We start from the raw sequence: 23,117 nt of genomic DNA, 5'->3' as shown, positions 1-23,117 counted from the left end.
AATCGCGCAGCAACTTATCTTGCTGCGCTGCATGATTGGGCAGGATTGCACCATATTTAACATTATACAGCGCATTCCTGTCTTTTCCCTGCACAATTTGCTGTGTATCGCTAATGCAGGCACTCTTGAACCATGGTGCAAGGGTGTCTGCAATGTAAGAAGGATTGTTGTTATGCAGGAAGGGGCACCTTCTTGAACAAAAACAATCCTCTGTGGCATTTTCCTCTTTCTATGTGCACTGCAGAAGGCAACACTGCACACTGTAGCGCATATAGAAAGAAGAAGCAACGAGGAGAAAAAGATATTTCTCCCTGTTACGCCTCGCCTTTTGTTGCATTCCCAGGTCTACCAGAAATTATAAATATGGTAATGTGCCAAAATCCATGGGAACACCCACGCGTCACCCATGGAACGCCTGCCTGGGGCACAGTAATGTAACACAGCAATTTGCGCTGCATTACTCTCAATTTATCAAGCCACACAAGGCCGGCAAGGTGGCCTAGCGTGGCTTGATAAATCTAACTTAAGAGTTGCGCCGCTCTTGTGTCCCATTGAATGGTGCAAGGACGACAACTCTTTCATGAATATTCCCCTCAACCTGCAAGTGGTTTATTGAAGCAGATGCAGGAGCAGAAGAGTTGGACACTTCACTGCCACTGCCCAAGCCTCTAGAATAGTCTCCGACTGGATAATGTCTGCACCCAAAGTCGCATAAGCTGCAGAGTAAAACAAAGTTCTTATCAACTCCTGTGCTCACCCGGTACATAGATGGTCTCCTGCATGCTTAAGAAATATATCCTACCTATCAGTAGGAATGATATCTGTGCCATTAGTTCTTGGGAAATGAGCCTGTTGCATAAGGTAAGCTTATTGTAACCTCAAGTACCATGCCTAGGATACAAATGTATTTGGAAACCTGTAGTGACATTGAGAGCTAAAGTAACAAAGTTATTATTAATTTATTGTGTGTTTTAGTGTTGTGTGTTGCTTTTCGGATACTTCACAGCTGACAGCATAAAAACAAGTGAAATGACAGCGGAGAGTCTAATCTGAAGACTGAATCCCGTATCCGAAGTTCTACAATCACAACCTTTGGTCTGTGATGGGTTCAATTAGAAATCTCATCTGGATATTTCTGGCTTTAACAGTTTACAGAATTGTAAAGGGCTGGGATCAGATTTCAAGGAAGAGGAGATGCCATTCCATAATCTGTTTCCTGTTCTTGAATGATTGTTGATGTAGAACGTGAGCGGATGATGAGAGGAGGTTTCGGCCTGGAGTGGTGTGCACAGCTAATATCGGCACAATTTTTGCCTTACTAAGTCTTGTGGAACCTTCTTTAAAAAAAAGTACCTGGTAGTTTTTCTCAAAAGCACCTAGAAGTGTGCAGTACACAGAAAAATAAGCATGCACAACTGTATCTTTTTATGTAGTTCTGAGATTATACATTCTTTTGATGTACTGAGGCACCTAAACTACCAGGTATATGAAAATGGATTCCTATCTAGTGTCTGGGATGGCAGGAGTAAACACGCAGTGTCTCTGCCCAACTGGCCGGCGCATGTAGTTAACATACTATACCACTGTCCGGGTGCCCAAGACAATCCCCCCACAGTGTGGCCACAAGAAGATACCAGGGTAGAGCAGGACGCTAACCAGCTAATTTCTTTCACCCTTCCTGGGGCACCGCTGGAAGCTAAACTCTGCCTCCCTAAACTTCCTGAGAGCCTGAAGAGAATATTTCTTTCCTTTGGTAACCATCGTTCTAGTGGATTCTTTACCTACCTACATATTCTTCAACTTATGAGTCTTCTCCAGGTGCCAGATTCGATCTAGAAAATTTGAAAAAGTCCCCTTGCCATGACACCAAGCCAACCCCTGCACCTCCCTGGATGTGAAGGCACAGAACCATATTTAGTGCCATTTAACAAGCTGATATCAGTTCTCTGCCCTTCTCCCCACGCCTTTAGAGGCAGGAACAAACATGACAAACTTAAAGAAATGCAGTGCACAAAAGGTGCGCCAAAGGCAAGCCCGTCTGCGCCAGTCCGCGCCCAGGATGCGACCAGCGCCAGCCGCTATGCCCGTTTTGTGAAAAAGCTGCTGGAGGGTCGCAGGTGCTTTAGCCGTGATGATTTACTGGGCTTAAATCAGCTAAAGGATAAGTGTCACTGCCACTGGGAGGTACTCGATAATCTGGCTAGGAAATGTGGCAAGTGTAATTTTAGTTTTAACACTGCTTTGGGTGTTTCGGTTCCTCGGACTACTCCCATTTTAACAGCTTAGGAGAGGGTTTGCATTCGGGTGGCAATTATCAATTCTAGTTCACTTGTTAAGCATGCCCCAGACCTTTTTCAACTTCTTTCCGAGGATCAGTTTGACCTCTTGTTTGTGACGGATACCTGGTTTAATGAATCTTCCGACCCTATGGTAGAGCTGGCCATCCCCAGAGGATTTAAAATTACGAGGATGGATATGTTATGTTATATGTTATGTTATAAAGATATTTATAGCGCGCACTGCTACTCAAGAGTGTCCTGGCGCGTGGGGAAACAATAACAGTGAGAGGCAGCAAAGGCTAGATGGATTGCTTAAACAGGTGTGTTTTAGCTGTTTTTTGAAGGCGGACAGTTCCTTAATATGCCTAAGGTCATCTGGGAGAGCATTCCATAGAGTGGCAGCCTTGACCGCGAAAGACAGCCCACCAGTGCGTGCTCGCCGGAATCTGGGGATCACCACCCGTCTTTGCAGAGCTGAGCGCAGAGGTTGGCTGGGAGTGTAAAAGGCAAATCTGGCACTGATATAGGCAGGGCCCGAGCCGTGTAGTGCCTTATGTGTCATGGTCAGAGCTTTAAACTGCACACGCTGAGCAACGGGCAGCCAGTGCAGGTTGCTCAGCTACTTACGGACACTAAGTCGCTTCGGGATGTTGAATAAAAGCCTGACTGCCACATTCTGGATGACCTGCAGCTTTCCCAGGAGATACCCTGGGATGCCTAGGTACAGGGTGTTGGCATAATCTAGGCGAGATAATATAAGAACCCTGGTCACCGTCTCCCTAGCAGAGCGAGGGCTCCCTAGCAGAGCGAGGGAGCAGGGTAAAGAATCTCCTTAGGCCCTTAAGTGTGCCGAAGCAAACCCCTGAGAGTTTCTTGATCTGCTCATGGAAGCCTAGATCGTCTCCAAACCAAACTCCCAGATTTTTTGCCACTCCGCAATCTCCCGTGGGACAGGAAAACCCTGGAGGCCAGAGGGACTCTCTAAAAGCAGGAGGGAAGTGGCCGTAGAGAAGTACCTCCGATTTCTCCTCGTTGCACCGAAAACACTGAGGAGAGACACCGATGGGCCGTCTCAATCTGGAGGTCATCTCCCTTCCACGTGAAGAGAAGCTGGGTGTCATCGGCATAGGCCATGATTTGAGTCCCAAGCTTCTCCGCCAAATAGTTCAGGGGGGTAAGATAGACATTGAACAGAAGAGGGTTCAGTGTGGACCCATGAGGGACCCCGGTGGCCACTCTACTTTCTGATGAAGAGAAGGGAGGCAACCACACCTGTTGGGTACGGTTGTCCATGAAGAATTTAACCCATTCCCAAACTGTGCCGGAAATGCCAATCTCGGACAAGAGCGAGAGGAGCTGGAGGTGGGGTACCGTATCGAAGGTGGCAGAGAGGTCGAGCAAAATCAGAGCCGCTCTGCCGCCCACATCAAGGCACTCCCTGATAGCCTCCGTAATCTCCACTAGCGCTGTCTCGGTGCTAAAGGATGTCCTAAACCCGGATTGCGCCGGGTGAAGAGCACCCGAGGATTCCACAAATCTCTCCAGTTGTTTGAAAGCCACTTTTTCGCATACCTTACCCAAGGCTGGAAGAAGGGAAATCGAGCGATAATTGGAGAGAAGTGTGGGATCCGCTGTAGGTTTCTTAAGGAGAGGGAGGAGTTTAGCGTGCTTCCATTGTAAGGGCACCCTTCCTGAGTTCAGTGAGTTATTGACCAGCCTAACCACCACCGGAACAACTGTCTCCGCCACCCCATCCAGGACCCTAGAAGGGCAGGGGTCTGCGGGTGAACCAGATTTTAAAGATTTAAGAATGGCTAAGACATCTTTCTCCTCTGCTTAGATGAAATGTGTGAGGAATTGTTTAGAAACGGTGGTGCAAGGTGTAAATAGTGGATAGGAAAGTGGGAAGGGGTGGAGGCTTAGCAGTGGTGTTTAGAGATTCTTGGACCTTGACCCATGAAGTTCCTCCAGGAATTGAGGGCGGTGAAATACTGGATTTTTCTATTTCTATGACCCTGCACTTCACTCTAGGTGGTACGCTTGTGTATAGACCACCAGGCTCTACTGGAGCTTTTCTGAAAGCTCTTGATGAGGTTATTGTTCCGAGGGCTGTACGCTTCTCTAGCTTCCTACTGTTGGGGGATTTTAATATACATTTTGATTGCCCGTTAGCGACTGACACGATAGAATTGAAGGATTAACTTAAATTACCACAACTAACCCAATCGACTAATTCCCCCTCGCATATTGGGGGGCATATCCTGGACTTGGTTTGTTCCAATTTTCCTTTATCTATCGCTCAACCTCTCCAAGTACCTTGGCCTGATCATTTTTTGATCCAGTTCTCTTGGTCTATCGTCAAACCCTTTTTTTCTAAAAAGCCTTCTCAAAGTAGACCTTCCCAGAGGATAGATGCTTCTGTCTTTGGCAGGGCCCTGTCTAACTCGCGGGCCATTGCCAATGGTACTCTGGACGGAGTCTTAGAGAATTATACCAACTGGATTTCCCAGGCTGTAGAGTCTGTAACTCCTCCCCTCTCTAATAGTCGTATAAGAAATGCGCCGTCCAAACCTTGGTATTCCAATAACCATAGAGAATTAAAACACTCATGTAAAAAACTTGAATGTTGCTGGATGTTGAAGTACTGCCCTTTGGCGAAATTAGCACTAAGAAGGGCTCAGAGGGGGTACTATGCAGCTATTAAGGAGGCAAAAAGTAATTTCAATGCGGAGCGCATTGCTGGCTCCAGAAATAATTCTAAGGAAATTTTTACCATTGTTCAAAGTTTCCTTAATCCTAGTGCGGAGCGTACGGACCTGCCTGTTTCGGCAGAGTGGTGTGAGAAATTGTCAGGCTTTTTTATTGATAAAATCCAGGCAATACAGGATACCCTAGGATCTGATTGCGCAAAGCAGGTTGAGTTCTATATCTCGAGCTTGCCAGCCTCCTCCTTGCTAGTTCCCCCATTGATGGATTTCCTGCTGATTACTTTGGCGGATTCTCTATCCATCCTTTTATCCCTTAAATCTGGTTCTCTCTAAACCGGGTAGGTTCCCGCTCACCGGGCCCACCAAACACTCTATGCAAATCTGGCACGTGGTGCAAAAGAAGCTGGGCTGGGAAGATACCATTACTATGTCCACTCCACTATGGGCATCTGAGCGTTTGGGCGGCCTGCACTGCACGAAAGGGTTCCACAACTGGGACCTGATTGGGATCTCCCACGTCTGAGACTTGTGGGGCTCCAAAGGGGTTGTATCATTCGAACATCTCCAGCAGACTTATGAGCTTGCCCCTAGGGAATTTTATCATTACTTGTGTGGTTCTGAAAATTCTGAACTCGTGTAATAATTCAGACTCGAGAATAAAACTTCATCGTGACACGACGAATTTAGTATCAAAAGACCAAGAATGACGAGTACACCATGTACAAGCATTTTCAGCATATTCGAGTGACGATTTCACCTCGAAATCGTCATTATCGTTCTGAACCCTTGGCTTCCATTTTATGTATGGCAGCCATTTTGTGAGTTGCCCTTTACATAGGCTTTAATCCAGCTAAATTCGATCCCAAAGGACACGTACACCGTAATCGACTTTCCTGTGACCTGTGCAAGTTGGAACCATTGCCCCAGGCCGAACCTGTTAGGTCAGTTTCTCTCCAGTGGCCGAACAAGATAACATCAAGGCTCAACAAGCCATAAAACCTTATCGCACACACACCCTGCCGAATCTTGCTCACATCTTTTCTCTCACTTGCTTTATGATGGGGAGGTGCCTGTTTTTATTAGGGGTCCACTGATATCTGATGAAAATACCGGACCTTGCCGGGTAATTTATTTTGGGCTGGACGAAGTGAAATATGGACATGTCATCATGACTCTGCTTTTCCCTTGTAACGAAAAATGTTAATAGTATACTGTAAATTCAGGAATGTTTGCCTGAAGCTCAATATTTTGTATAAAAAGAGAAGCCTGGTTTTGTGAATTCGAGCAGTCTCCTGAGAATATACTTCCCGTGTGTTGTACTTCTACGACACTTGTTACCTTGGTTGCAGCCAATAAAATCGATCCTTGACTTCACCTAGAAGACTGAGTTTCTGTGGTCTGAATCAGGAAAGGACTCGAGGTCTCTGGGTGTACCCTGACACCGCTGGGTTGCCGGTTCTATACCGGTTCTTAAAAACCCGGTACCTCAGCTGGCGCCCAACGTTTGGGGCGATACCAGCGGTACCAGTCAGCCAGAGGTTCGTGAGGAGCTTCGTGTGAAAATTCTGGAGGACGGCCAACCACTTCATCGACCCCTGCATGTCGACGTGGTCCGAAGGTCTTTGCTGCGAGGTTCCCCGCTTCCCAACGGCTACAGAGGACTGCTGCCCTGGCTATCGCCCTGATTTGGACGCTTGAAGTTTGGTAGAGCAAAACACTAAGACGAGTCTTCTGGTGACGTCATCGATATCTCAGTTAAGTATAAGTGGAGCGTCTCCCAGTCCTTAGTTGGTTCTTAGTCTTGGGTATCCTTTGGGATCATTTTTGGAACTTGCAAGTGCCAAAGCCGAAGGACTCGTGTATTCACGAGAAATATCGTAATCGATAATCCTTTGAAGTTTGGAGCTAGACTAGAGAGCGAAGATGCCTGGTCTTAGACTTGGAAATTTGTTTTGTCTTGGTTGTAATAATAGGGACTCCCGATTGGAGGACTCATGTCCGGTTCCTCCGGTTGGAACTCCAACTTACGAGTTATATGTGAAACATGGGGTAGGCCCCATCACATACAATGAAGTGTGGATCAAATACACCAGAAAAGATGGTGTTTTAAAATGGCCCCAACATGGTAGCTTTGATACCGAAATCTTAGATAACCTTGAAGTTAAACTTTTCAAAAAGAAAGCCCGGCCGGCGATGTTTGACTCTTTCCGCCTATGGCGTAAGGAAGCCAAACAAAAGGAAATTAAATTAGCGAAGAAAAATAAGAGAGAAGGGGGAATTTCGATAATGCAAACTGCTATGCAGTTTAAAGACAATGAAGAGGAACAGGTGAGTGAGCAGTTGCACAGGCAACGTAAAATGGTAATAGATAAATGCTATCCAGTTTTGCCACCTTCTCAGCGAGATGCAGCAAAAGGGCTTGAAAAAGATCCCTTAATGTCGCATTTATTAAATTCGCCACCCCCCTATGCTCAAAATGCCACGGCACCTCCGCAACCTTTAGTTGCACAACCTGTGATTGCTTTGCCTCTTGTTCCTCCACAGCACCCACCAGCTGTTCTTCAGCTGGCTCCTGCTCCTTCGGTGCAGCCTCCTCCAGGCCCACCGACCACATCTGCTTCACCTGTGCTTTCTACGACTTTGCCTAGTGTACTTTCTACTTCTCCTAATGCTCCCTCTACGATTTTGCCTAGTGCACCTTCTATTTCTCCTGATGCTTCCTCTGCTATTGCCTCTGCCCCTGCCTTATCTCACCCTGTTTTTCCACCCGTTCTCCCATCAGTTTCTCCTTCCGTTCGACAGAGAATGGCCAACACTGTTACTAATATTTTCTCACCTCTTTTCGGGTCGCCTACTACGACCCCTAACATGGGACGAAGACAGTTGCGAAGTCAACTGCCTGACTATCAAGAGAGGGATTCACTGAATCGTTTAGCGCATAAATGGGTTATGGACACTGTAAAGTATGATGTAGAGTCTGTCATGGAAGTCTTCCGTCAATGGGAAGCACCGACGCAGAGATACATTTTTGAACAAATGTGTGTTTTTCTCGGTGAGGATTTGGAAGACAATGATCTGGAATACAACCCACAAGAGTTGTGTCGTGTGCGGTTCAATTTCGCAGAGGGCATGATTGTAGGTCGCGATGTCAAGAGAGCGGTTGAGATATTGTTGTCATATCGGAGTAATGGGGGCCCTTCTCAGTCGCTATTTGAGCATGGTAGGAAAAAGGCACGACAGTACCCCATGAGAGAGGTTCCCCCACAATGGAGAGAGGGTGACGCAAATGCTCACCCACCTATTCTGCCACACTTTCAGCGTGTGTGGGTACATGTCCCATGGAGGCGAGCTAAAGTTTTAGCCCTTAAACAGACATTACCTGACCCGGCAAAAATCCTGCAGGGTATTACAAAGAGTTGTCACAGACTGCTGGGTCATGTATCATGAAATTAGCCGATATCGATATGTTATTTGGGAATGTTGTTCCACAGCCTTTATGGGGCAAGATTCGTCATACAGATCATGATCAGGAGTTAGGAGACTCATGGGCTAATATTACTGCTGCAGATGCCCGACAAGTTGGTGGTGCTAAGCCTGAGCCTTTAGTAGCTGAACTTCCTGGTAAAATAATTGATTACATGAAAACGATAATGCCTGCAGTACATGTAAATTGGGATAAGTTGTCTGCATGTAAGCAGAAGAAAGATGAAACAGTCTCAGATTTCTTCACCAGGTTTGAGGAGACTTTTGTCGACCACAGTGGTCAAGATACGAGCACAGAAGCTGGTCAGCGTTTGTTCGTCGATAAATTCGTGCACAATCTGCTTCCAGAGTTGTGTAAAAAGTTGAAAGATTCAGAGAGTTCTTGGGCAGTTTCGTCTTCAGCACAGATATTGGCTACTGCACAATATTACGAAAATAGAGACAAAGACGAAAAAGATAGAGCAGAAAAGAAAACGAAAGAGTTGAAAACAAAGGTTTTGTTACAGCAAGCATATCCGCCACGTGGTGGTGGTGGCCAGAATAATGGTGGTCAAAATAATAGTGGTCAGAATAACTATCGGAATAATTATCAGCAGGCTCAACAGTATCTGAGGAACTCGCAAAGAGTCGAGTATACTCAGCCACGTGTCCCTGTAGGCCCCAATCAGTGTTCATATTGCAAGGAAGAGGGTCATTTCAAGTATAGTTGTCCTATTTTGTTACAACGTGCAAATGGTGCTTCTGGCGTAAGAGGTCGAGGTGTTCAGCAAGCGTCTAGAGGTAGAGGACGTGGAAATTTCCCCCAGAACACACAGTCCCTTCCACCTCAAAATTCGATGAATAGGTTTGATCAGCAGAATAACGCATCTGGTAGGACAGCCCAGTACTATGCTGATGATTACTATGCAGAAGATGAGCATTGGGAAGGTAATGATTGCTAGGAAAGTCATAGACAAAGAGAGGGAGTTGTTTCAGTTCCAGTAGATCAGAGTGGACCATACGTTGAGGTGATTACATCAGGTGTGTCAGAACCTTTTCTGTTGGATACTGGTGCTACAAAGAGTTCTATTATGCACTCCAAACTCCCTGGCACACCTTTGTCTGGCGAAATGAATGTTTCTGTAGGTTTTTCTGGCGCCCCGGTTAGGAACCCGATTTCTGACCCTTTGTCTCTTTCTGTTGGTCCTTGTGAATTCGAAGCACCCCTTATTCTGACAACAGGTTGTGGTGAAAACTTGTTAGGATTAGATCTGTTAAAAAGGTTGTATGCGACTTTGTACTGTTCTCCTTCTGGAGTACAACTTACTTTAGGGAAGAAAGTGGTTTCTCCAATGTATTAGTCAAGGGATAAACTTCCAGCAGAATTGTCACTTCTTCCAGATATTCTTTGGGCTACTGGTCCTAATGATGTGGGTCTTTTAGAAATACCACCATATGTTGTAACATTGAAAGCCAATGTTAAAATGCCACGAATTCCCCAATATAGAATCTCTAGTGAAGGTGAAAAAGCTTTGCTAGCGATCGTTTACGATCTAATTGAAAGAGATGTGATGAAGAGACAAGAGGCAACGTTTGCAATAGTCCTGTTCTGCCTGTTTTAAAACGAATTGATCCCTCTCAGCCACCTGTGTACCGATTCATGATTGATCTCAGAGAGGTCAATAAAATAGTTGTGCCACAATTTCCAGTTGTCCCCGACATTACAACATTATTGACTATGATTACAGCTTCTGCCACCTGGTTTTCGGTGATCGATTTGAAGAATGCTTTCTTCAGCATCCCGATTGCTGAGGAGAGAAGGGATATTTTTTCCTTCAGTGGAGGACGCAGCTTCCGCTTTAAACGCGCTCCTCAGGGCTACTGTGAAAGTCCATCAATATATAGTCAAGCTCTAAAAACACAGCTTGATACAATTGTTTTACCTTAGGGTGCTGCCCTTATTCAGTATGTGGATGATTTGCTCATTGCTGCAGATACTGAGGAAATCTGTAAAGAAGCCACATTGTCATTGTTGCGTCATCTGTGTGATTTGCATCACAAGGTGTCACTTTCCAAACTGCAATATTGTCGACAAGAAGTGACCTACTTAGGTCACCTCTTATCGAAGGAGGGAAGGAAACTGACCCCAGAAAGAATTCAGGCAATAGCGAAATTGAGTGTGCCAAGAACACAGAGAAGTGCGTGCTTTCTTGGGCATTACATCGTACTGTAGACAGTGGATTCCAAATTTTCCTTATTAGCTAAACCTTTGGTGGCATTAACGTGTAAAAATACACCCAATCCCATTCCTTGGTCTGAAGAGTGTCAGAAAAGTTTTTTTGAATTGCGCACAGCATTATGTTCGGCTCCTGTGTTAGGTACCCCCAACTACAGTAAGCCTTTCACATTGTATGTCCATGAGAAGGAAGGTTGTGCATTGTCAGTTTTGATTCAGTTGTTTGGGGACAAACAGCGTCCATGCGCGTATTTTTCGTCGACTTTGGATCCAGTAGCTAGAGCGTTGCCAAGTTGTTTAAGAGCTACAGCAGCAGCAGCTGTTTCTATTCGACAGTCTGCTGGTCTAGTAATGAACAATACGCTAGTCGTGATGGTCCCACATGCAGTAGACACGTTGTTAAATAGAACCAAGACACAGCACTTAACTAGTGCTCGATTGTCAGGTTACGAATTAACATTGTTAGCTAGTCACGTGCATATAAAAAGGTGCAACACTTTAAACCTAGCTGCGTTGTTGCCAATTGTAGAGGAATTAGATGCTTCAGAACAGCATGATTGTTTTCTTAGAACAGAAGAAGAAATGAAAGGGAGAGTAGATCTCTCCGATACTCCTCTTGCTGAATGTGATGGTACATTGTGGGTGGATGGTTCATGCTTCAAGCTCCCGAATGGTGACACGACTGCAGCATATGCTGTCACGACTTTGCATACAATTGTTGAAGCTGCACGTATTCCACATAATTCAGCTCAAGCAGCAGAATTGATTCCACTTACCAGAGCATGTGTGTTGTCCAAAGGAATGAAAGTGACTATCTATACCGATAGCCAGTATGCATTTGGTGTGGCTCATAGTTTTGGACCATTGTGGAGAGAACGTGGGTTCCTGACTTCGCATGGAGCTAAGATTCAGCATGGTCAGTTGTCCATGTTGTACCATCTTAGGCGGAAATGGGCGTCTTTTTCCCAGTCTAGGTTCTGCAAGGCGCTGACTACTGGAGGCGACCCCGGGGGGGAAGATGCAGATACGGCAAACGCCCATCTCTGCAAACGCATTAATGAAGCGCTTGATTGTACCGCTCCTCTGGCAAAAACTAAACTTGGAGGTCGCGTCCACAAAACCGCTCCTTGGTTTAACGAGGAACTACGCAACACGAAAATTGCATTGAAGAAAGTCGAGAGACTGTGGCGCAGGACTCTCTCCAAAGATACTAGAGATGCCTATTTAACTGGGAGACGACTTTACCATGGTTTAATCAGGAAGGCTAAAATTGCATATTACGCCACCAGAATTAGCGAAGCTGGTAACTCGACGAAAGAGCTATTTTTGCTCTACAAAACTCTTGCTAGCGGAAAGTTAGTCACCATCCCTAAGGACTGTTCGCCCGAGTCTTGCGACAGGATTGCAGACTTCTTTGCGGAAAAAATATCTAAGATCTATTCCGCATTTCCAACTCAACCTATTAGTGGGGTTGAATTTGTGGAATGCCCAAGGGAGTGGGGGGATAAACCTAGATTGACCAACTTTATCACCCCATCTACAGAAGATCTCTTAAAAATCTGTAGATCTGTAAAATCGGGTTCTCCACGGTACCCTACTACACCGAAACGCCTAGCAGATAGCCTAGAGGTCTTGGAACCCTACATCAGGCATCTATTGGACGTGTCCTTCAACACAATGACCGTGCCTATAGACTGGAAAAAGGCGGTGGTCCTACCCCTTAGGAAGAAACCCACCATTAGTTTTGATCACCTTGAAAATCTGCGGCCTATTTCTCTTCTACCGTATATGGCCAAAGTGGCCGAAAAAACGGTTAATGTGCAACTAATGGACTTTGTGGACAAAGCTGCCTTACTGCACGACACCCAATTTGGCTTCCGTCCCCGCCATTCAACAGAATCAGCGCTTTTGATGGCGGTGGAGACCTTGAGGCAGGGAGTGGAGGAGGGTCATACTATGGCCCTCATCCTACTGGACCTAAGTGCGGCATTCAACACTGTAGCTCACTCCACCTTGCTACAGTGTCTGAATAGCGGAGGAATAACGGGAGCCGCACTCCAGTGGATCCAATCCTTCCTGACTGGAAGAAGCTTCCAAGTCCGTCAAGGTGACCACTATTCTAGAGACATAGGCTTGGGTCAGGGAGTTCCGCAAGGATCGTCCCTGAGCCCAACCCTTTTTAATCTATATGTCTCTCCAGTGGCTCCAATTGCTGTTGGTCACGGATTGCAAATTGTATCCTCGCCGACGACACTCAGCTGGTTGTCTCCCTCTCGCGTGCACCCGGCCTTGCCATGGACAGTTTCAGGGCCTGCATGCAAGATCTTGCTACCTGGATGTCCACCAATTGCCTTAAATTAAATGGTAGCAAGACCGAGGTGCTCGTGGTGGGGGGGAACCCAACTGTCTGGTCGTCGGCGTGGTGGCCCCCATGTCTAGGTGAGGCCCCAACACCCTGTCTTGAAGTAAGAAATCTTGGGGTTTGGCTCGATGCTGACCTGTCTTTCGGGCCCCAGATAGGGTGACGGGCATCTGTTTTGGTGTATTAAAAAAGCTACGGAAGGTCCTAGTTCTTCTCCCCATGACCGCCCGCAAAACCCTGGTGCATGCCCTTGTCACAGCACGAATGGACTTTGGCAATCTACTGTACCTGGGAGCAACCTGTAAGGCAATCAATCGCCTGCAGGTGCTTCAGAATGCTGCAGCACGCCTTACACTAAAGCTTCCAAAAAGATCAAGCTCCAAAGCTGCCTTCAGACCCTCCACTGGCTGCCGGTAAGGAGCATGATTGATTTCAAGTCCCTGTGCACCTGTCATCGCATTCTTGCTAAGAGGTCGCCTGCACCTCTCCAGAGTCTAGTCACCAGGTATGCCCCATCTCGCGCTTTGCGCTCATCACATGGAGGCCTACTAAAGGTGCCAAGAGTGAGAAGGGCCCGCATGGGAGGAAGATCCTTTCGCTACCTGGTGGCGAAGAGCTGGAATGCTCTACCCCTTGATCTCCGTTTGGACCCATCGGAAACGAGTTTCCGGAGGAAATTAAAAACACACCTCTTTTCAAGATAGTCTGGTCCATTCCTTATTTCTGCTTGAGTCTGCATTTCTTTCAGTTAGCGCGGAGACATGCTTCTTAGCGTACCAGGCGCTTTATAAAAATCCCTTTATTATTATTATGAATGAGCTTCTTGAATCACTGACCATGCCTCTGCAAGTGGCGATTGTGAAATGTAGTGCTCACAAGAAGGTGACTGATGATGTTGGTCGTGGAAATGCATTTGCTGATGAGATCGCGAAAGAAACGGCAAGGAATGTAATGAGCCGAATGTATGTTGCAGGCCCTGCAAGATGAGTTGGTGATGTTGGAATGTGTGAAGACACGATAGAGAGTGTGAAGTCCATTCAAGCTGAGGCCACAGAGAAAGAGTTGAGCACGTGGAGACAAAGTACGGGTAGAATGGATGCAAATGGTTGTTGGGTTGAACTGTCAGAGCATCAGAGATGGTTGTTACCCGATGCATATGTGCTTGCAGTGGTTACAATGGCTCATGGAATGGCTCACATCAGCGTGAAAGGGATTTGCAAGTTGTTGGCTCCAGTATGGCAGAATTCAGGGATTCCCAAGTGTGCAGAGAATGTTGTCAAGAATTGCATGGTGTGTCTGCGACACAATCCTGGTAGGGGATCCCCAACTCCAGCTGGTCATTTTGCACCTCCTACGTACCCGTTCGAGGTTTTGCAGCTAGATTTCATTCACATGGAGAGGTGCAACAACTTAAAATACGTACTCGTTGTTGTTTGTGCCTTCTCAAGATGGGTAGAAGCCTATCCCCTAAAAGACAACACTGCCTTATCCACAGCTAAAGCCCTTGTGAAAGAGTTCTTCCCCAGGTTTGGAATGCCTAGAATGGTCTGGAGTGATAATGGAAGTGAATTTGTGGGTCGAGTGAAGAAGAGAGTATGTGAAGGGCTAGGCATTCAACAGAGGTTCCACGCTGCAAATCACCCCCAATCAGCTGGATTAGTAGAATGTTACAATGGCACGTTGAAACTGGCCAAAATTCAAGCGAGCACAGGTCTTAAATGGCCTGACACTCTACCCTTAGCACTCCTGTCCACCAGAATGACTGTGCATTCACGAGTGAAACTTAGCCCCTACGAAATAGTTAATGGTCGCCCGGCCAACATATGGGGAGTGCCTAGGCCCACTAAATTCAGCGAACTGGAACACCCTGTTTTGCTTGACTATCTGTATGAATTGACGGCTAAATTGCGTGTTTTGCATCAACAGGTTCATGACACCCTGCCTCCGGTCTCTGAGACTCCGGGTCACGCCATCGACCCTGGTTCCTGGGTCCTTGTTAAGAACTTTCAGAGAACGAAAAACGGCCAGCCCAGGTGGACCGGACCGCACCTCGTCCTTCTTTCCACAAGATCAGCCGTTCGCGTGGAGGGGAAGGCGAACTGGATCCACGGGATCCACTGCAAACGGATCCCCCTGCCTCTGCCATATGACCAGTGGGTCCAGAAGGGTGTCGCTGACTCAGAAACGGAAACCGTGCCACGTTTCCTACCTTTCAGTGATGCACGTGTAAAAGGAACACTGACTGAACAAGAAAGCGATAAACTTTTGCAACCAGCTGTATCACCGTCAATTCCATTGAACACTACAGAACCTGAACTCTTGTTCCAAGACAACACTATACCAGGAAAACAACGGTATAATTTGAGGCCGAGACCTATGGACTAATAAAACAATTCCTTTTTTCCCTCCAAGTACTTTTTTTAAAGGTGCAACTCTCCCATCTGAAGAAAACTTGCTTATTTTTGTTTTTCGAACCGCCATCCGGGTTCCGCTGCTAGGGCCGCGATTGCTTAAAGTCTTTGGGGTGCAGCTGACGACGTTAGGTCGGCAGTTCTGGTTGGTCTAAGGGAGTTGCCCTGGACTGACAGAAGCATTCCTTAGCAGAATCAACCTCCCGTCGCGGGCAGCACTTTAGAGAGGATGGAGTTTTCCGAGATGGAGAGACCTGCCAAGGAAATTAACTTTAAAACAAGTATCTGTAATATAATGACAAGGAAAAGTTTTTTGATATTGTGCATTTTTATGTTATTCAGTATGATGATATTTTTAATAAGTTATGTTTTGTTCTCTTTTCGAGTAACATTTGCACCCACTTCATCGCCTATACCTCCCCCTTCTACTGTTTCCCCACATTCTTTTCAACCCCTTCCTGAACACGAATCAGCTAGGAGATTAGAGTTTATTAATAACTCCTTTGTTCAGCTCCTGCACCAACACCAACTTGTAATGAACACAACTAACTGTTGGGTGTGTGGTCTTATGCCGCACACAACGGATAAAGGTATCCCTTATCTTGTCCTGCCTTTCAGCGACAATGGATCTGTGTGGGCATACAGAACAATGTTCATATATGCACATGAAATCTACCCCCTACGTTCTGTAACAGACAATCCTAAAAATAGTGCTCTAGTTAAGGGTATAGTAGACATGATTAAGGAAGGTATTTCTTATGAGACTATCCCGAGAAATGAGACACTAGTATACATAGGATGGAACTTAACCGGATATGGAGCTACTCTGAGCGAGAAACAGCAAGCTAAAAGATCTTCCCCGATTTGGATTGTACCCCATCAGGGTCATCTGTGCCTGCAAGGTAATGGCACGAATCCCAGAGCTCAGTTAGGGAAGAGTATCTGCACTAAAACGTATGTTTTTGCAGCCCAGACTTCCCCTCCGTTTTTAGCAGCTAAGGGTACCTATTTCATCTGCCATGATAGAGCCTATACATGGTTGCCCCCTGACTTTTCGGGCTCATGTTTTGTTTCGTTCCTGTTGCCTCTCACCTACACAGCAGCGGCAGATTACCACAAGACGAGAATAGTTAGAGGTGCCTTGAGTCAAGAAGACACTGCAGGACAAGAAATTGGGGACTTCGTAAAGGGTTTTCTGCCGTTCTGGGGACCAATGGCTAACAGCAGGAACATAAGGCAATTGACAAGGGTGGTTGAGTCCACCGTGATAGAAACTGCTGGTGCCCTTAGTAACTTGGACTGCTGAGCTCCAGTCGGATCGACTTATGACCCTTCAGAACAGGGTCGCTTTAGATGTCATACTTGCGGACCGAGGTGGGGTATGTAGATTGATCCAATCGAGTTGCTGTGTTTTCATTCCAGATAACGCTCCAACAGTGTACCAGGCCATCTCTAAACTGCATAAGATTTCCGAATCTATTCATGTGGATAAAGGAGATTGGTCTTTAATGGGATGGTTCTGGGAACTGATATCCGCCTGGGGATGGAATATTCTGATGGTCATTGGGATGGTCTTAGCCATTCTTTTCCTGTTCTGTCTGTGCGTACAGTGTGCTCCTGCAATATGTGGCCTCTGTGTTACATCATGTGTAAGGAAGCCTGTATCAAGAGACGAACTAAGTACTAGAATGATGTTACAGCAACATCTCAATGACTTTAGGAATATAGATCTGGACTCAGATTAGCATAGATGTATTGCCTATGTAAGGGCAAAAGGAGGGTTTGTGGTTCTGAAAATTCTGAACTCGTGTAATAATTCAGACTTGAGAATAAAACTTCATCGTAACATGACGAATTTAGTATCAAAGACCGAGAATGACGAGTACACCATGTACAAGCATTTTCAGCATATTCGAGTGACGATTTCACCTCGAAATCGTCATTACCGTTCTGAACCCTGGGCTTCCATTTTATGTATGGCAGCCATTTTGTGAGTTGCCCTTTACATAGGCTTTAATCCAGCTAAATTCGATCCCAAAGGACACGTACACCTTAATCGACTTTCCTGTGACCTGTGCAAGTTGGAACCATTGCCCCAGGCCGAACCGGTTAGGTCAGTTTTTCTCCAGTGGCCGAACAAGATAACATCAAGGCTCAACAAGCCATAAAACCTTCTTATCGCACACACACCCTGCCGAATCTTGCTCACATCTTTTCTCTCACTTGCTTTATGATGGGGAGGTGCCCGTTTTTATTAGGGGTCCACTGATATCTGATGAAAATACCGGACCTTGCCGGGTAATTTATTTTGGGCTGGACAAAGTGAAATATGGACATGTCATCATGACTCTGCTTTTCCCTTGTAACGAAAAATGTTAATAGTATACTGTAAATTCAGGAATGTTTGCCTGAAGCTGAATATTTTGTATAAAAAGAGAAGCCTGGTTTTGTGAATTCGAGCAGTCTCCTGAGAATATACTTCCCGTGTGTTGTACTTCTAGGACACTTGTTACCTTGGTTGCAGCCAATAAAATCGATCCTTGACTTCACCTAGAAGACTCTGAGTTTCTGTGGTCTGAATCAGGAAAGGACTCGAGGTCTTAGGGTGTACCCTGACACCACTGGGTTGCCGGTTCTATACCGGTTCTTAAAAACCCGGTACCTCACTTGCAGGTTCGCCACTCCGTTCAATCCAACATTCCTCCTGGGACCCTTCCTCCAGCGTCTCCCCCCCTGGAAGACAGATTGCTAGACGGTCACATCCCCGACCAGGCCATCTCCCTTACGTATAAGAAGATTGTTAATAACTCCCATGAGCTGTTGCACACTCTTAAAGGGAAATGGGAGGCGGACGAGTTGGAAATTGATGAAGAGGAATGGAATGGAGCGCTGGCTTCCCCTACGGAGGTGGCTATATCGGCCAGACTCCGTCTGATTCAACTTAAAATACTTCATCGAGTGTACATTTCAGGCACAAGGCTGCGACTTATGGGCCGTGGCTCTGACGGGCTTTGTTGGAGGGGATGCGGGGGTGGGTCGTTTTTTCATATTTTGTGGGAATGCCCTCTCATACAGCGATACTGGCAAAGAATACACCAATGCATGCATGAGGTATGGGGGGTGAAATTGCGAGTGGAGGCTAAACGTTGCCTGCTGAATATATGCGAACCCACCGATCTGTCTACACGGGGTAGAACATGGGCTACGCTTGAATTTGTAATTGCAAAACATAATGTAGCTAGACTCTGGGGTGCTGGTATGCCCCCAAAGATTGATCCATGGAAAAAAGACATGGACTGGTGCATGCTTCAGGAAAAGACAGTTTACGTGGCGAGGGGCTACCCACAGAAATGGGTTGACATTTGGTCCAGCTGGAATGAGTATAGAAGACACGTCTGCGAGCCCCATGTGGCTTCCAGGGTTGACGAACCACTCGAATTGTTGCATAACTGATGTAATCCTGCTCACTGTAAAGTTTGTATCTGTGATTTCAAGCGCTGAGCCTTGCTTTTGTCTGGTACAAAGATGCGGAAAATGCTCAAAATGTGATGTACACTATTGTCTCTTTCTATGAAGTTAATAAAAAGTTTTAAAAAAATGTTCTCCTACTGACCCGTGTCCTGCTAGGTTGCTTGCAGGGGTTGCCGAGGTAGTTAATCTGGAGGTGAATGCCATTATAAATCTATCACTCCAAACTGGCATTGTCCCTTGGGTATGGAAGGAGGCTAAACTCCTTCCTTAGACCCGGACACACTTACTAGCTATCGCCCTATTTCTCTTCTTCCAGCAGTGGCTAAGGTATGCGAGAAAGCAGCCACTTTTGTTGAGTCATCTGGTGCTCTTCACCCGTCCCAATCCGGATTTAGGGCATCATATAGCACAGAGACTGCTCTTGTGGAAATGTCAGAGGCAATAAGGGAATGTCTGGACGCGGGCGGCAGAGCGGCCTTGATTTTATTGGACCTCTCTGCCGGCTTCGACACAGTCCCCCATCAACAACTCCTTACCAGGCTTTCTAGCATTGGCGTGTCTGGGAGTGGATCAAATCCTTCTTAGAAGATCGTACACAGCAGGTCTGGATGCCACCTTTTTCCTCAACCCCCCGGAGGATGTCTACTGGAGTTCCGCAGGGCTCGACTCTGAGCCCTTTGCTTTTCAATATTTATATCACACCCTTGATCTTTCTTGCAGAGGAGCTGGGAGTGAAAGTCATAGCCTATGCGGATGACACCCATCTCCTCTTCACTTGGAAGGAAAGTAAGCTGTCCCCACAGTAGCCCAGTGCGGTCTTTCGGCCGTCTTTAAATGGCTGGTTAGGGCACAGTTGAAATGTAATGAGGACAAATCTGAGGTTCTTCTTTATTGTTCCTTCCCTCCGTCTTTTAGGGAGACTCTGTGGCCTTCAGAGTACCCCCGGCCTAAGTCATCTGGCAACCCTGCAAAAAATCTTTGAATCTGGTATTGGGAGGATCTTAGATTTACCGTTCAGATAAAGCGACTTGCGGGGGCGTGCTTTGGTATTCTAAAATCTCTCAGGAAGTTCTTCCCTCTGCTACCTAGGTCGGCCAGGGGAATGGCGACTCGGGCTCTCATACTGTCCCGTATTGATTATGCTAATGGACTGTACATGGCCTTCCAGGGTATCAGTCAAAAAAATTACAAGTTATACAGAATGCGGCAGCTAGGGTTCTACTGAAAATCCCTGGGAGCTCAAGTATGAAACACCACCTACAGGACCTGCATTGGCTGCCTGTGGTCCATCAAGTCCAGTTCAAGGCCCTCACTCTGGCTCATAGAGCCTTGCATAGTTTTGGCCCGGTTTACCTGCAGAGGTGTTTTGCCTTCTATGTTCCCCGCAGAAATCTCCGCTCTGCTACTCACCCCCTGACAGTCGTTCCCCGCTTTCGTAGGGTTCGGCTAGGGGGCAGTTCCCTCTCTGTTAAGGCAGCAGAGGCCTGGAATTCCCTCCCTCTGGAATTGCGCAATATTCAGGATACAATGCTATTTAAAAAGCAGTTGAAGACCTTCCTTTTTAATCAAGCCACTTAATATTGCTGTTTTGCTGCTATGTCCACCAACCGCGCCGGGACACTCTTGAGTATCCGTGCGTGATACAAATGTTTAATAACATAACATAACAAAACTAGCACGGTAACCACTACTCAGTCACAGGCGAATTGATAAGAAATCTGCATGTAGATACAGCAGTCATCAGAAAGTTTGTTTCCAAAAAAAAAGCAACTTTTTATTTAAGGCAAGGGGTCAACGAGGGACCTGCAGATCCCGCGCCTCATGAATCAGTACTCAAGAGTAAACCCTGAAAACATGTCTGAGGAGAGGAAGTACACTGGGCATTGACAGACCAGGAATAGATTGTGAAAGACGCAACTGGATATCAGATAGATTGGTAGCGGTCCAACCAACTGCAAAACAAGTCGGAAGCCTACCCAAGGGACAAACCTCTGCACACCTCAGGACAATAACAACTGTAACATAGAAACTCCTAGGAGAAAAACAGTCAGACACTTTGACAGTAATTCTCAGTAATACCCAGAAGCAATGGTCTGGCAGATAATAAGCAGAAGGAGTCTGCAAGCCAACAACAAAGCAAAAGTTATTGAAAGGGAAGGAAAGCAGAACACTCTAAACCCCAACCCTTCTTAATCGGAAGAAGACAATGTCAAACACAATCACTGCTTCTAGGTATGACATATAACCAGCGGGGAGCCTTGTCATGCTAACAAAAGGCAGCAACCAGCAAAAGGAATCTCAGTCATCGACCAAACACAGGTTCAAACATGAAGTACACCAACAGAAAGAAAGCCACAAAGCAACAAGGAAAGAATACATCAGCTGCTAGATCCTCAAACATTCAGCAAAGCCCAAAGAGTCAAGGATGGTTGCAACATGCAGGCAAAGTCCATAATCCTTCACACAGCAAACAATATCCTGTTAACTGAGTCAAGATAACCGCTCCCTTAAAGATGCGCGTAAATGGGGATCTAATGGCCTGTATAAAAGGAAGTTGCATCATACCCAAAACGATGAAAAAAACATATAAGCATTAACTCCAGAAAATGGCAGCAAATACCAAGTGAACACAAGGCTATAGAATCTCGGGAAAGTGGGCCACCAGGAACAGTGATGGACCGCCATCAGCCAGAGAGAAAATAGAGCACAAGGGCATCCAACCTTAACAAATTCACTTGCTCACTCTAATGCAAAAGAGCCAAGCTTAGGCTGACCCCATCCCTGCACCCTTCATCTCTGAGCAAAGGACAATAGCAAATAGAGAAACAAAAAGGAAAGAAGAAGAACCCGCTACCATGGCCAGTCATACAATGTGACATCACTTACCAAACTCTAAAAACCAATTTAAATGTCCAATACACCATATATCCACAGGTGAAGCACACGACATGCAGGGGAGTGAACCTTTTGAGGTTACCTGCCTCCAGGACGGAAGGCATCAATCAGGAACGATGGACAACAGAACCAAACTAAAGCGGTCTCTGAAGTAACCACAGATCAGTGAGCAAGACTCAGTACTGCCCTGCCTAACGTTATGATGATCAACTGTAGCCATCATCAGTTACAACTGTCCAGGTTTTCCACAGAAGAAAGCCAAGAAGGCTTTAAAATGTATACATTGATCAGATGAAGCAGCACACCACATACCAAACCAGCACTGGCACACCACATCCTTCCACTATAGCCAGACGGATATGCTTATTAGGACGAAACAAGTAGCACCAGAAACGCGATTGACGAACAGCATTAAACTCAAATCTGAATGTGATACATGATTATGAGATGGCGAACAGTGCCTGGGCCTGAAGATGACAAACGAAGGTTAACCTATGACTAACTGTAATAATCTTTAGTCGTATTTTCAACAACTGTAATGTAAGGCGTGTTTTAATGCTTTGTTATAATTAAAGGTAAATAAAATAAAAACAAGAATTATCTGTCCAGTCGTTTACCTCAACAGGGCAGAAAAACAGAAGCCCCAAACCCTGGAACCCCAAGGAGGTCACCCCTTAACAACATCTGGCCACAAATACAAGCATACCATTAAGAGTGTGGGAAAGCATGAAAACAAACAAAAGGGACAAGTCAAACTATGGCACCTTATTCCAGCCCAAGCAGATGTGACCCACTGCAGAAACTCCTTCCAGAATTAGGACACGGCTTCCAAGAACATGAGGAACAAGGTTGATGCGTACTTTTTACAACCACAACACACATGAGTACAGGTGCACTAGACCGGTGCAAATGAGTGGGCAAATCCAGAAGAAGGGCCCCAGAAGATCTTATAGGGACTCCGCAAGTCATGGCACTTTCCATCTGCTCTAGATAATTGGTGACGGTTTTCTCAATGTTCAACAGAAGTGCATCTTCTGAACCGCTCTTGAACAACCATCAGCCTCTCTGTGCATCCTTTAGGACTTGTGTAGAAGTCAACAACCAGGAAGGAATATGTCAGTCTTGACCCCTCTAGAACTTGCTCAGCTCCATCTGAGAGGCCTCGAAGGGTCACTCCTGCAAGTCACTCTGTGCAACCATGGGGTCACCAAACCTGGCACTAAGTCCAGCGATACAGTGCACTGTAAGCTTTGTGATAGTGAAATTCTTTCATGCATCAGGCTATGAGTGGAT

General features: G+C 46.1%; 1 protein-coding gene across 1 annotated transcript in view; it reads right to left on the bottom strand.

The window, feature by feature from the left end:
* The window catches only part of LOC144756165 (E3 ubiquitin-protein ligase TRIM39-like), a 115,038-nt gene that overhangs the window by 8,871 nt on the left and 83,050 nt on the right, over positions 1–23,117 (bottom strand). The window lies entirely within an intron of this gene.

The sequence above is a fragment of the Lissotriton helveticus genome, chromosome 5_1, assembly GCF_964261635.1.
Source record: "Lissotriton helveticus chromosome 5_1, aLisHel1.1, whole genome shotgun sequence".
Lineage (NCBI taxonomy): Eukaryota > Metazoa > Chordata > Amphibia > Caudata > Salamandridae > Lissotriton > Lissotriton helveticus.
The sequence above is the reverse complement of the archived record's forward strand: the minus strand, read 5'-3'. Positions and strand labels throughout refer to the sequence as shown.